This window comes from Chrysemys picta, chromosome 2 (genome assembly GCF_011386835.1).
Source record: "Chrysemys picta bellii isolate R12L10 chromosome 2, ASM1138683v2, whole genome shotgun sequence".
In the NCBI taxonomy this organism is placed as follows: Eukaryota; Metazoa; Chordata; order Testudines; family Emydidae; genus Chrysemys; species Chrysemys picta.
The window spans coordinates 70,371,738-70,386,280 of NC_088792.1; the positions used below are offsets into that span (position 1 = coordinate 70,371,738).

Below are 14,543 nucleotides of genomic sequence, written 5' to 3' on the forward strand. Positions count from 1 at the left end.
AGCTGCCTCTTTTTGCAGTGAGTTCAGTCAAAGGTGCTAAATTAGCAGTTCTGGTGACTGAAGTCCTTTATCCACAGAATAGGAATGGCACAGACAAAGGCGTACAGTCTTCTTCGTGCTGTAATGTGGTTTAGCCTGGAGATGGAAAGACTGCCTATGGGGGTGGGAAATTAGTTCATTCTCCAAGACCATCCCATTTGCTTTGTTACAATGGTTTTTCACTACTTTACATATGTTCATTGGGAACTGGCCTGAGACCAAGAATTCCTTTCATTCAGGTCAGTCATATACTTATCAGATGTAAACATTTTTTATGATTGCTAGTATAGGTCAAATTCAGATCAGTGATCTAAAAGAGAGAGGGTCCATATCAATTTACCAGTATCTGGGGCTATCCAAACAAGGCACTTATGGTTTCCAAGGTTGCTAATTTCCTACAGTTTCCTATTAGAAGAGTACAAAAATCTAGTCACTGTCTTAAAGCCAGTATTAAAATAAAAGTAAACATCATAATGAATCTTTATCCTAGCATAGGAACACAGGAATTGCTATACTGGATCAAAATTAAGATCCACCTAGTTCATCATCCTGCCTCCAACAGTGGCCAGTACCAGATACTTCAGAGGAGGGTGTAAGAACTAGAACTGGGCAAAATGGTTTGACCAAAAATTTTTCAGTGAAACATGCCAATTTACACTGATTGAAACATTTTTCAAATCTGTGTCAAAATGTTTTGACTTTTTCATTCAAAATGATTTTTCATTTGAAAATTTTCTTTAATTTAGTTTTCTTTAAAAAAAAAACTTTTTAAAAGCTTCAAGTCTACATGAAACATTTAGTTTCAGATCAAACCAAACATTTTGTTCAACCTGAAAATATATACACCAACAATTTCTAAAAAGTTTGTTTTCAGGTTGACCTGAAATTATCCCACCCTCCCTCCACACCGGAATTGCTAGCAATCCAAAAATCCATTATTTATATAGACAAATGTGGGATAATCTGCTGCCCACATTAGATCTTCACTCATCTCTAATAGTTACAGATTGGTTTAAGCCCTGAAGCATGAGGTTTAATATCTCTTCCAAAATTTTTATAATTAAGTATAACAGCTCTGGATATTCTTGTTATCCATATAAATGAGAAGAGGCAATAAAGCAAGGAGAAAAGAGTTGATTCAAACTCTAGGAGCAAAAATATATCTTCACCTAAATATCTTCCTCCAATGTTTTTCCGAGTTCATTTATTTCTGTCTCTGCATTTAAGATAGACATTTGTCTTTCAGGAGTCTCTGACATCACTCTGGTTACCCATTAAACATAATTTACTCCATTCAGAACCAGGCAAACTTTAGCTGAACACAGCGCTCCTGCTTCTACTCCCAAGTGGCAAATTTCTTAAAGCATTTAATTTGCATATTTGGGCTTTATGGCCTGAGATCCATCCAGAAACATTATAAACTACTTTTCAAATGGAAAATCTGTATTTCATTTTTCATGTCTAGAAAGACGGGATTCCAATTCTGGACTGAGGAAAATGATACTATAATGAGCTCTCTGATCTGCATTCAGAGGAGTCAGTTCATTTTTTAATTTGTCATGTGCATTTAGTTTGTTTAAAGTTTTTAACTGACAGTCCTAGAGTCCTGGTACAGCAAAGGCACTGAAAACATCAGCACATTACTCATCTCTGGTGGTGAGGGAATAGGTTTGCCTCCTTGGCCTTTCAGTCCTTGGTCTCTTTGCTAACAAGGAGTCCAATTAGGGTATGTTACACTGCAATTAAAAACCCATGGCTGGCCTGTGTTAGCTGATTCGGACTGGTGGGGCTCGGGCTTCGGGGCTGTTTCATTGCAGTGTAGACTTCCAGGCTGGAGCTGCAGCCCGAGCTGTGGGACCCTTCCACCTTGTCGGGTTCTAGAGCCAGGGTTGCAGCCACATAGCTTTATGGAGGTTTAATAGAATGTTAAAAAAGTATAATAGAATGTTGAGATATGGTATTCATCTTTAATTTTGTGATCTGAAATGTGGCATAGGGATAGGGGGAGCTATCGTATGATTATATGTAGGAACTTAGAATACTCTAATCTCAGGAAGTGCTTGATGAGAGAGAACAGTATGTGTGGAGGAAGGAATAGAGCCTGAATGTTGCACTGTCTTGGCTCTCCCTTTTTATGCTCTTCCACAGAACAAATGGGACGGCCAGGCAGGGCTACTGTCCCATAAAACCTGAGAATATTCTCAGGGAACCAGCAAGTGGCCTGATCTTCCCCCAGGGAAGCTGGGCAGGGGAAAAAATCCCTTCTCCCTTTTGCAACAGCTCCTTATTAAATCACAAGGTCAGGAAGTGCCCCCAGATACATGGCATAGAAGCTAGAGGTCGCTAGACAGGGGATGTTTATAGGAGAAGGGTGAGGGCCAAACTTGGTCCCTCCAAGAGAGCAGCGATGTGGGTCTATTGTAATCTGGTCCTGAGGGTTCCGTCTGAGACCATTACTGTAAACCTAATCCTGCAAGGTTCATACTATATTAATCACAAGGTGCCATGATGTAGCTTGTCCGGGGACTCCATGTTGCACCCCAGTGACTCAGCGAGAGGGGAGACCCTGTGGGCTGGTAGTTGGTATGCAGATATAAAACACCCCTACACGCTGCCAGTAATTGCTGGAAAAAAGAGGGACAGTTTAGAAATGGAGAGGAAGAAAAGTGTCAGGGAGAGAGCAAAATAAGCTAAACAAAATCCAAATCTCACTCTAGTACTGAACAATCTTTATCCAACACCACACAAATCTCCCTCAAGCTCCTGGCAGGAATGTGGCAGGTCTGCACTTTTGCCATTCCTATCCTTGCTGACAGAACGAGAAGCAGTCATCAGAATCCTCTTTGCCCACAGAACTCCTGAGGCGCTGCTTTATTGTGCTAGAGCATGTGAAGCAACATGCCAAAAAAGCCTGATCCAGTGCCAGTGGAGTCAATGGAAATCTTTCCATTGACATTAATGAGCACTTCTTCAGACCCAAGGTGCACAGCTACACAAGTCCGCAACACTCTTATACATTTTTAAATATATGGAATTCATTTAAAAGGAAATGAGAGAGGGTGACATTTTTTGTATTAGTTGAGTAGTGACACTATTACATTTGATATGAAAATATTCTGGATGCAGCAGGTTTATGAATCGTACAATTTTCCTACACTTCTAGATCTACTTATGATGTTTAGAATGTAATACTACCGAAGAAGCACGAATGTAATTGCTATATTTTCCCTCTTACTTATTGGTAGACTACGTCAGACCAGTACATGGTATTTGGTATAGGTGACATTTATTTTGAGGGCTTCACTGGGATTTAAGTGATGCGTCAATTTTCTGCTCCCTGCCTGCAGAGGAGTAAATTTCACCCCACGGCCAAATTCATCCATGTGCTACTTGCGCAGGGACTGAGGGGATGTGACTTGTACCTCTCCAGTTCTGGGTTTGCCAGGGGGCAGTACAAAGTGGCCTCAGCAGCGTGAATTATTGGAGCTGGTACAAAACCCATTGAAGGTGGCGGAAAGATTCCCTTTGACTTTAATGGGCTTTGTATCTGGTCCAAAAGGAATAATGTAAAACCTAATGGGCCAATATTCCAATGTCATGTGATCCAATGCATTTTGATTATAAAAATCTGTGTTAGAAAAAGAACCATTAAGCTATATGAAACTGAGTTAAAAGAATCAGTCATATTAGAAAATAAGAAGTCATTTAAATGGCCACCTTTAAATAATTTGGGCCAGATCCTCAGCAGGTGTAAATGAACATAGCTCCATTGACTTCTGTGTCCCCTGGAACTACCTTGATTTACATCAACTGAGGATCTGGCCCCATGTTTGTTTTTTTTTCTAACCTGCCTTTATTAAATGTAAAATATTTTCAGTTACGGTTTTCGAAGGTTGAGTTGTCCCCCTACACACACACAGAAAGAGAGTGAGAGAGAAAACTTTAAGAAGTTACCTATAATCAAGTAAATTATATGCATTTTTTAAAAAGTACAATCTTAGTAGGATTTAAATATGGAGGGCCAGATCTTCAGTGGGGGGTTTGAGCTATTTTGGCAAAGCCAAGCAGCCATAATGCTGGCTTAACCAGCTGGTGGAATAATGTTCCTGTATGGGAGAATCCCAGATGGTATATAGCTGCTGTAGCCAAGGATGCACATGGGAGGGACGGTGGGTATAACTCTGTTGCATGGTCCCCCCGTGTTAGTGATAGAATGCACATTGTGCTCTCCAAACTAGTTGTCTAGAAAAGGACTTTGTTTAAAGTATTGTGGTCAACAATACAATAAAAGAAACATTTGTCCTCTTCAAAAGAAAAAAATCCTATCGTTTAAATTTGTATGTGGTATTTTAATCCTTGAGTAATTCAAGCATCATAGCTTGATGGCAGCACTGAAATCTATAAAGAAATTGTGATCTTCTGAGTATTTTAGTGGCTTATCAGAGAACATAGAAGAACTGATGTATTTATTCTTTCTTCTGAGATTAAATGTAATTGGTTTAAAAAGATAATCATTCTTTTGTTTGAGTTTTATGCATTTCTTATGAAGAGCTAACACATTTTCCTGTAGGCTGACAAAGTGTACAGTCTTTTATCCTTATTTCCCAGTGGATAAATACTTTGTTAATTAATAAAGTATTATACTAGCACTTATTGTCTGCATTTAACTGTAGAAGGATTTTATTCAGATTATGTTAATAGATTGTCCGCTTTATTTTTTGCATTAATTACAAACTTTTCTGTGATGTTGTCATACGAGAATTGTTGCTATGAGTACAGGGCCTTTTTGGGATTATTTTTTGTTTGACTGTTCTGAAATAATGTTGGCAACATATTGTTACATACTATATATTAGACCTGTACTGAATTATTTACTGAGAATTATATTAGTTACAAATTCAGCCATTTTTCCTGCTTCCTTGTTTGCAAACTAAACCTAATATATATAAATCTACTTATTATTTATAAATACTTACTACATAGTGCAAAACAGTAATCAAATCATTTCTTGTGAACTGTTCTGAGCTGCTATTCGCTACTCATTACTTGTAATTTTTAATTGGTCACCTATGCCACAGAGTATTGTTATTGTTCCTGGACAAGATGACTGACTTTTTTAAACAGAAGGTTGACAAATGGAGAAATAACTGTACATTAATTATGCAAGTCAGATTGCAGGAAATTGCATATGTGAATTAAATAATGAGATTTAGCTATACAGTTATGGGTCAACAACTGTACAGCATTACTGAATTATTATTGGCTGAGACAACTCTATTTCAGTGTAACTTCTAGTGAAGTGAGGATTTTTGTTATATATTGTCTGGGGGAGAAGGGAGGGTTATGTTCATTATATTGCTGCAGATCCCCCATACTTAGTATCTGGAGAGGTGTATCAAGGTGTTTAATTTTGGGCCAAACTTCCTTTGTAACAAGAAATAACTGACCTTGCCACTTCCTGACAGAGTGCATTCTATTCATTATTATTTTTGTGTACAGATAGATATAGTGAATAGTCAGGTACTAGTAGAGACACCAGTCCTTCATGCAGAATCTCATTGGCTTCTATGGGACTCTGGTTATATCACTCTGTACAGATCAGGATCCAGGATTAGAGCTAAAATAATAATGGAATTGCATTTTAAAACAAAATTTGTATATTGCAACATTTTACTTTTAGGTTCAATTGGTATCCACATCCCAATTATTCCCCATGTCTTTCTGTTATAAAACCATAGCAGAAATGTAAATATTGGAACTGAAGAAACAGTTGGGTTTTTTAGACTAACGTTCAGAATCCAACATCTTGTGTATTTTCAACTACAAATGCTATCTAAAAGCACAGGTTTTTTTAACTTATCAAGAGCAGTGGCAGTTATCATATACCTCATAAAATAGATGTTTGCTTAGCTCAAGATATATTAGTAGGCTGTTAAAATAAATCTTTCTTACATATCTCAGGAGGCAGAAAATTATTGAAGGGGTATCGTTATACCAACCATGGGCTGTTATCCTTCCAAATGCCTCTCTGTGGCTTCTTCTTTTTTTTATTGCTTCAATTTCCATTGTGCCTGAATTATAAACATGCTAACATGCACTTCAGTGCTGTCAATCTATACAGAATGGGCTGATAATGGAGCATTGCTCTTAGTAGCCCTAATTTAGTCACATAATGAAAACATCATAGACCAGTTGGCAATTTCTGATGAAGAGATGTCCAATGCTGGGATAGCTGAGGTATTGGATGTCAGAATTGAGGTGTACAGGCACAGCTGTCTGGAAAAGCTTGTATAGCACTTGCCCACAGTATGCCTGGCTCTCGTTGGTGCTATCTGTTTCTCCTTTTTCTATGCATTCATCAAATGCACACAGAAAAATATGGTGAAAATGGGAAAAATATGGATACACTGGCAACCATATACAGTATATAAACCAAAGTATTCCAGCTAAAGTATATTCAAATATAATGGGCTAAATCCGGAAGTCCTTATTTGGCTTTTAGTGTCCTCATTCAGGCAAAACTCCCATTGAATTCAGTGGATGTTGTTCCTCAGTAAAGCCAGTATCAATTAAATCTCAGAATGTCCTCTCTTGTGTGTATGTAAGTGATATCTCTCTTTCTCTGTGTGTATGGAGGTGATCTCTCTCTCTGTATGGGTGGATTTCACTCAGCCCATGTGCCAATGTGGAAGACAGAGGAAATTATTATATCACTATGTATACAACCATTTTCTATCCTGTTGAATCCTGATACAGTTTGTGTCACCCAAAAATTCAATTTAAAAAGAATCTTCCAGTGAGAACAAACGAAGGGATCCACAAACTCTAAGCATTTCACTGGTAAGGACACCACCAGTCCAGCCAAATCTTTGTCTATCCCTCTAAATGGAAGGTCAAGATTACAAAATAATCACTTGAGGACCAGGGGTGGCTCTATGTATTTTGCCACCCCAAGCATGGCAGTCAGGCAGCTTTCGGCGGCGCGCCTGCGGGAGGTCCGCTGGTAATGCGGATTTGGCAGCATGCCTGTGGGAGGTCCGCCGGTCCCATGCCTTCGGCGTACCCACCGCAGAATTGCCTCTGAAACCGCGGGACGGGCAGACCTGCCAAAGGCAGCCTGACGGCTGACCTCACGGTGAACGGCAGGCCGCCTCCCACGGCTTGCCGCCCCAGGCATGCGCTTGGTGCGCTGGTGCCTGGAGCCGCCCCTGTTGAGGACAATGAACCCTTCTTCCTCCTGGAGATTAGTGGTCCTTAAGGGAATGGAATATATGATGGATCCCTTGGACCCCAGGAGATGCAGTTTGGCATGTAAGACCACTCATTCTCGCCCAGAAGTTATCATTTTAGAGAGTGGTGGAAAGAGATGTGTCAAGTCACCAACTGAAAACACCATGTAAGGGAGAAAGTGGGATTGGCCCTACCAGACTATTCTCTGAAGAAACTAGAGGCAGGGCCTTACTAGCCCAGAGGATGATGCAGCCTGGGCCTAGGGCAAAGTGATTGTGAAAATGCATTTTTTAAAGCAAAAATACCTGGGATATTCAAAAGCACTCATCGTTGGCTTAACTCTGCTTTCAATGTAAGTCATTGGGAGTTTTACAGTTGACTTCAATGGAAGGAAAGTTAAGGCAACATTCAGCACTTTTGCAAATTGCACCCAGAAAAGAGTAATTGTGATTAACTTCTTCATTTCTAATTTTTTTAATGAGTGGAGAGGAAGAGATAAGTATTAGTTGGACCTTGTTGAAGTTAAGGGTTAGGTGGATACTTTGGTGAGCAGAAGTGTAGGGCAGAACAGGAAATGCAGGCAAGAGAGGAAAGGCACTTCCAAGAACAGATGTCAAACTCAAGAAACAACTGATCAGAGTTCTTCTACAGGAGGTAATTAGTGTATGAAAGGGGTGAGTAATGGCAACACTTTTCTCACGTATATGTTTTATAAAAGAGATTTGTGTTTAAAGGAAAAATACTAACACTAAAAAGGAGGAAAGAACCTAGATGAGGATGCCTGATGTATTTTGGTTTTGTTCTATGAGGTGTTTGTTGTTTGTTGTTTTTCTTTTTAAAATTGTTTGTCTGGGTTTTTGTTTGTTCATTTCACATTCTGAAATTTTAGAGTAAGTAATAGACCAAGATTAGCATCTGAGCTCCTTCTAAATAACTGGGAACCTTTGTCACTCAGCGTATCTAACATTTAGTCCAGGCAATCATACCTTCAATAGGGAAGATTTGACTGTATAAGCCTCTTAGTATTGTGACAGCACTCTGTTGTCATTTATTTAAAGAACAGTGATGTAATGTGACTGGACTTTCTGAGCAAAGTTGCAGATACTATTATTATCTATGTATAACCTATTTTAAAAATAAATTTGGAGGCATTCCAGTTCGTGCTGTCAGTATAGACATAAGATGGGCAGTACCAGTTGACTGTTTTTGATAATGCAGTTTAATAGTTTGTTTGGAAGGCCCTCGGCAATTTGATTAGTGCTGTTTGATGCTGCAATGACATCAGCATGAAGTGGAACAGTTCTGCTTGTAAGTGTCTGGCAGGAGATCCGAGTTTCTGTGCATCACACGGGCATAAGCATCAAATAGCATGCTATTGTACATTCCAGTTTAGATTTTTTTTATAGCTTAAGAAAATTAATAATGCATGAGCATCCAATAGGCTTCCATAAGACTCTGCCTTCAAAATAAAAATGCAAAGTACAATTTGTAGTACTTTAAAAGTCTCTTCTGCATATTTCCGGGCATGTTTTCTGTTTCTTGAGGTGATAAGAGCCTGGGTTGTAATCCTGGCCCTATCGAAGACAGAATTCCACTTGACTTCTCTAGGGCCCCCATTTCACCTATGCTTAGTAGGATGAAAGGTTGTAATGATGTTGCTATTCTGGATGTTTCATAAGGTGCTGCTGGTAGATGGCATAGATTGTTGGGGTAACAGGAAGTTATTTCTCTCCCTCAGGTTTTCTTCTGTTCAGAACATTAGGGATACAGTTCAGGTGGCTGTGGATTTATGAGACTTCAGTGTAAGGTACACTGTTTATCATAAGGAAAGACCTCTGTTATTCCATGGTCAGATGTAAAAAATTTTATTAAGATGATGTTAAAAAAAATAGTGAACAGAGTTTGAGCATAGAAGTTTCTGGTTATCAGGGAATAACATACAGATTATCGAGGGTGCAAAGTTTGGTTTAAGATAAGGTGGCATGAGGAATACATAATCTGCAATATCTTCAATTGGGGGTAAAAGGTTGATGGGTCAAAGTACAGACATTGAGATATGAGGGTATGAAGTTCCTAAAGTGGCTATGTTCGGGTGTGGATAATAATGAGTGGATATGATGATGAGGATGGATTGACCCTCATTTGGTGAGATTTAATATTCAGGAAGTTTATGGTTCCAGTTCATATGATCCAACGGAGAAGGTCACTTGGTCTCTTTCTCGTAGTGGGAGAATGATGTCACTCTGGCTCACGCCTCCTGGTACTGTCGGTGGCCGGTGATGTGCTCGATGTAGATGTCCCTGGACCATCGGATGGTATCTGAGACCATGAGGCGCCGCATGAGACGTGTGTAGCATCGACTGATCCCGCAGGTCCGCAGCACGCGCTCGTTGCAGGGGTCCCAGGCGCCCAGGGCTCCGACAATCAGGGCGTCCATCTGCACCTCATAGCCCTTCACTCTCAGGGTGTCAGCCAGGGGGACGTACTTTTCCAGCTTACGAGCTCGGGCTTCGCGAAATGCCGGGGTCCTGTTCTCAAAGGAGACCGTGACGTCGATGAGGATGATCTTTTTCTGGGCCTCGTCGGTGACGACCACGTCAGGTCGTAGCTGGCTGTCAGTACCGGCGATGGTGCAGTTCACAGAGATCTCCCCTAGGCGTGGCGCGATGGCTTTCACCAGGCGGTTCTGGATGGCGTTGTGGCACAGCTGCCAGGCTCTGGAGTGGGGTTTGCAGCTGCACAGGATGTGGGGCAGGGTCTCGTTGGGGTAGCTGCACTTCTTGCAATGCTTGTCTCGGTTCCCGTGGCAGACGGCTCCGTTGAGCGGGACGCAGTTGAGCCGGGCACGGTGAATGAACCGCCACTCGGCGAAACGGGTGAAGCCACCCCCGGCGAGGAAGTGGTTGCTAGCATCCCACTTGCTGATCAGCTCAAAGGCTTTACCCTGGTTCGGTTTACGCTTCAGGGTTTCCACGTACTGCAAGTGGATGGCGGCCTTCAGAGTCCCCTCCAGCAAGCCCCTGGCCGTCGGGGTGACAATGGTGTTGTCGTCTGACCTGATCTGCAGCACCCGGACTCCCAGCTCCTGGTGCTCCTTGCACCACTGCCAGCGGCAGCCGATCCGCTTCCGCGTGGCGTTGCGAGTGAGGGACCACAGTGAAGCAATGTCGCGCCCATCCCGTCCGAATTCCCCATCCAGGGAGCCACTCAGGAAGGTGGCGATGTCTTGGTTTGAGGGGGCTCTGCCGATCCGCTTCTCTGTCGCATCATGCAGGGCGTTCGCCGCAATGTTCCTCACCGTGGCGTCAGGACATGTCAGCAGGCGGAAGGCGTGGGTGATCACCACGATGCCACACAGGTCACCCATGCAGGGGACGTTGGCGCCGCCGTGCCTGTGGGCAATGTACCACCTGCTCGCTGCTGGCTCTGGGGAAGGAACAGCCACTTCTTCACCAGCTTCCGGATGATCTTGTCTGCCTTGTTGAGGGGTACCTTCGCCACGGCAGATCCCCTTAGGGTGAACGAGATGTGAGGGATCAGGAAGGTGTTCAGGGCGTTTATCTTCTGCCACGGTGCCAGCAGGGAGGCATCAATCTTGGCGGCATCCTGCAAGATCTCCTGGATGGTGTCCTCGGGTGTCTGCCGGACACGGAACCCTGTTGGCGTGCCCAGGTGCTGGTATGCCTGCCCCTCTGCCAGGGGGATGACGGGCTCACCCTGGATCTGGAACCCCGTTGTCTGCACCGGGTCCCTTTTGCTGCCGTCAATGTGCAAAGTTGCGCACTTCTTCGCATTGAAGCGGAGCCCCATCCAGTCAGTAGCTTGTCTGGTGGCATCTAGCATACCTTGGAGGCTCTCTGGGTTGTCCACGGTCAGGACCAGATCGTCCGCGTAGGCCAGAATGCTGAGTTTCTTGCTGTGCAGGTCAAAGCCGGTCGGGCCGCTGGAGATGGCTCGGATGAGAGGTTCCATGGCCAGGTTGAAGATGATGGGGCTAAGCGGGCATCCTTGTTTCACGCCGCGGCGAATGGGGATGGCGTCCGTCTCTCCATCCGTGGCACGGATGGTGGTGGTGCAGTCCTTGTAGAGGTCCCAGAGGATCTGGATGAAGGTTTCTGGCATCCCGAACTCTCCCAGGGTGGCAAAAATGTGATGGTGGGGTATGGACCCAAAGGCATTTGTCAGGTCAAGCCATGCTACTGCGCACTGCCTCTTGGACCTCCTGGCCTGCTGGATAGCCGTCTGAAGGAGGAAGTTGTGCTCGTAGCATCCCTCGCAGAACATGAAACCCTTCTGCACTGAGCTGATGGTGCCCCTGCACACTGACCAGTCTGTGATCCTTGCCGCGAGGCAGCTGGCATACAGCTTGTAGATGGTGGAGCAGAGGGAAATGGGCCTCCAGTTGCTGGGGTCGTCTCGGTCACCTTTTTTGTGGATGAACACGGTCATGGACTTTTTCCAGGAGCGGGGAACGCGATGGAACTGCTTGCATTTGTTGAAGATGGCAGCGAGCACCAAGCAGCCGGGGTCTCGCTTCTTCAGCAGGGGGTAGCAGATGCCATCTTTTCCAGGGGCGGTGTTTTTGCTCCTCGACAGCCTTGCCTGCACCTCCTGCGGGGAAAAAATCTCGCTCCAAGTCTTCCGTGAGGTTGATCCGGGGTAGCGGGGAAAGGCACTCTGGGCGTCGCAAGTTGGTCTGGGCCTCGTGATCAAACATATCCTTGAAGTAGGAGTAGAGCCTCTCGGGCTGGATAGCACAGTAGGAGGAGGTTCCGTCGAGGATCTCCCTCATGGCTTTCATCCGGTTCATCCTGTATAGTTTCTGAATACGGGATGCAGCCGCTGGATCGTAGCGGCAGCCGACGTCCCCTCTCGTGTCTTCTCTGGTGGTGTTGTTACGGCTCGGCGCAGGGAATCTGCAAGTGGCCCGTGCGGCTTCCTGGGGTTCCCTCCTTCTGGCCGTAATTTCCACAGACAGTTCTGCAGTCAGTTTGTCCATCAGGGTGTCCAAGTTCTCAAAGTCCTCAGCCTTTGCCAGCTCCTCCATCCAAGCGGATTGCCACAGCATGGCGACCCTCGCTTGTGGCCGTCGCTCCTCCTGCTGCGTTGTCTCTGCAGGTTCAGGTGCTGCGGGGATGGTTTGCGGCCTTGTTATCCCTCGGACTGTGGAGCGGTGTTCAGGTGGGTCTTGAGGCGGGGGTCCTGGTGTGGCGGGGAGGGCAGCTCTCGGTGTCTCGGAGGCAGCACTGGATCTTCCGGGACGGAGTGGGGTTCTGAAAGCACCGGTGCTGGGCTTTGTCGGGGCACGGTTGTATTTGGAAGCGCTGGGGATGGTTCTGGATCTTCTGTGGGTGGCATCCGGCTGGTGGGTCCTCGGTGGAGCATGGGGTTTTTGGCAGTCAGAGGCTCTTTGGGTAACCTTGGAGGAGGTGTTGGGTCTCCCAGGGGTGGGGTCTGGCTGTGGGATCTGGGGGTTACGGGAGGCTCCTCCGTTGGCTGGATCTCGCCATGCAGCCTGGGGAATGATGCTAGTTGCTCCTACGGCAGGGCGGCATGAGGTTACCTGTGGGGAAGCGCTGCAGCGTCTCGCGTCCGTGTTGTGCCGGATGGTTTTTATGAAGTCGCTGAGGCATCTGGTGAGGTTGTTGACCTGAGAGGTGGCGGTGGTCCCCCTCACAGCAGGGTCCAGCGTGGGGATTCTGGAGGCGGGACTGGTCCTTTTGGTGGCATCGTCAGTCCTCGAGGCGGGGGTTACGCTTCCCTCAGTTGGCGGTTGGTCCCCCGTTATCTGCTGTGACTCTGGGAACGCTGGCTGGGGTGCTGAAGCCAGATCATCGGTGGGGGTCAGGGTTGGAACCCGGAGGATGTCAGTGGGATTCACTTTCACGGTAGTGGGGGGTTCCCTGCATGTGGCTTGATGAAACTTACATTTCTTTTGGGTCTCGAAGGGGAGATCGCAGCGGCTACACCGGAAAGCAATCCGTTTGTTGTAGGTCTTATGAACGTGTTTGCTGAGGGCCGTGAGGGTCTGGACTCCATGGACGGGGAGACAGAAGGGGCAGAGGAGGAGACCTGTAGGGAGCGGGTACTGGAGGTAGATGCGGTCTTCTTCCCCTGCCTCACTCTCCGTGGGGCGGATCTCTGTTGTGCCTGCAGACTCGCCAGGTGATTCCTCTGGGTCCGGTAGAGAAGCTTGGGGAGGTGAAGTCGCTCTTGGGGGGGCGCTGGACTCACTGGCCACGTTGTCTCTTTGCCCGGAAGAACAGCGTGCAGCATCGAGATCTTGGGCTCTGAGGTGCAGTCCCCTTCGAGCGGCCCTCCTCTGGACAGCCGGGTGGTAAGTAGTTTTGGGGTCTGGGGTTGAGGAGGTGGTTCCTTCCGGAGCATCCCTCTCTGGAGCAGCGGGGCAGCGATCAGCATCCTGGTCCTGGGTCGTCGGTTGGGCTCCTCCGGTGGCGTCCTTCCTGCCGGGGCAGTGATCAGCATCCTGGGCCTGGAAAGCGGGCAGGGTTCTCCAGGGGTCCCCCTCCTGAAGAGCTGTTGAGATATTCTTGCTCCTGGATGTGAAGTCCTGAAGAGCTGTCCGTCTGGACCCAGGTCTCCCTGCAGAGGTATCCATGGGGGGTTTCTTCAGCCAGCTCCTAATGTTTTGGCTCTTGCAGGTGCTCCGGGTCTTCTGTGAAACACCAAGGGTGGTCTTCAGAATAGGTTTTTGCAGAGATTTCTGGGAAGCAGGAACAGCAGCAGCCGATGATAGAATGCTGAAGCTGAAAAAGAGTTTTCTTCCAAAATAGGAGAAGTGGAGTATATCTTTAAAGCAGCATCAATTTTTTTTCAAAAATGGCTGCAGGTAATTCCATTTTCTGGATGGGTGTTTGCAATCATCCATCAGAAAAAAAAATTAAACTGATAAGAACAGACACTACACTTTGATCTTAGCTCTAAGGAGCCGAGAAGCGTATTTGTTGCTTCTGAAGAACAAGCTGATTGCATGCGTAAGCAGGATCTGAATGAGCTCTCCTCGGACACCTAGTGATGAGCTAGGGAAGAGGACATCAGGAATTGACCTTGTTTGCATGGGCACACCCACCCTGCCTAGGTGCTCAGCATGATGGGACTACTTTGCCCAAATGATCACTTTTGGCTAGTGTTTGTGAGAGGGGAAGTATTGCCTCTTAGAGGTGCCCAGAGGGTGGTATGTAATTGTCCCAGATTACTGGGTGGGGGCTCGAGCCAGTCTTGTGATGTATTGTTGAAAAAGAAAAAACTAGATA

General features: G+C 45.6%; 1 non-coding gene across 1 annotated transcript; it reads right to left on the reverse strand.

The window, feature by feature from the left end:
• Window positions 1–14,042: 14,042 nt before the first annotated feature.
• On the reverse strand, window positions 14,043–14,230 carry LOC112060314 (U2 spliceosomal RNA). The gene has a single exon (XR_002889640.2). It is a non-coding gene; the product is annotated as a U2 spliceosomal RNA (small nuclear RNA).
• Window positions 14,231–14,543: the final 313 nt, after the last annotated feature.